This window comes from Octopus bimaculoides, chromosome 26, assembly GCF_001194135.2.
Source record: "Octopus bimaculoides isolate UCB-OBI-ISO-001 chromosome 26, ASM119413v2, whole genome shotgun sequence".
In the NCBI taxonomy this organism is placed as follows: domain Eukaryota; kingdom Metazoa; phylum Mollusca; class Cephalopoda; order Octopoda; family Octopodidae; genus Octopus; species Octopus bimaculoides.
In genome coordinates this window covers 8,515,386-8,516,432 of record NC_069006.1, presented here as the reverse complement: position 1 = coordinate 8,516,432, position 1,047 = coordinate 8,515,386, and positions in this window count along the sequence as shown.

Below are 1,047 nucleotides of genomic sequence, written 5' to 3'. Positions count from 1 at the left end.
CTTCTTCTTCTTCTTCTTCTTCTTCTTCTTCTTCTTCTTCTTCTTCTTCTTCTTCTTCTTCTAGACATTAATTACAAAGAATTAGATAAATCTTGCAAGATATGAATACAATATTCCGAGTTATCAGATGCTTCGTTCTGACTAATAATTCCAACAAGAATTACAAATTGCTCGTAGGAATTTGTTTCCTTTGTTATGCTGTCCTCTTTATAAACACGTCTGTATTGTGTGTCATACAATTTGGACTAATTAAAAAATAAATAAAAACGGCACTCCCTCTGTTACGACGACGATGGTTCAAGTTGATCCGATCAACAGGGCAGTCACCTTGTGAAATTAAAGAGCAAGTTGCTGAGCACTCCACAGACACGCGTACCATTAGAATAGTTCTTAGGGAGGTCCACCGAGACACAGAATGTGACAAGGTTAGACCTTTTGAAAAACAGGTTCTATTTATGTCTGCAAGCTGAGTGGATAAGAGCAACGTGAAAAATTAAGTGTCTTGCTCAAAAACTCAACACGCCGCCGAGAATTGAACTCACAACCTTACGATCGTGCGCTAAATACACTAACTACTAAGCTACGCGCTTTCATTAATTATCAATTTAATGAACACACACGCAACAATCTCTGTCTGACACAGAAATACACACATGCCTATATAGACATTTGAAACTTTTTCTTAAATTGCTAATTATATAAAAATATTCTGTTGTGTCTGAGGAGAGCCATTCTCTTTTATGATTTAACACACTCACCACTAAAATTTCCGCTTATTTATTTTTTTACTTGGTGGAGGCGCAATGGCCCAGTGGTTAGGGCAGCGGACTCGCGGTCATAGGATCACGGTTTCGATTCCCAGACCGGGCATTGTGAGTGTTTATTGAGCGAAAACACCCAAAAGCTCCACGAGGCTCCGGCAGGGGAAGGTGGCAAACCCTGCTGTACTCTTCCACCACAACTTTCTCTCACTCTTACTTCCTGTTTCTGTTGTGCCTGTAATTCAAAGGGCCAGCCTTGTCACACTGTGTCACGCTGAATCTCCCC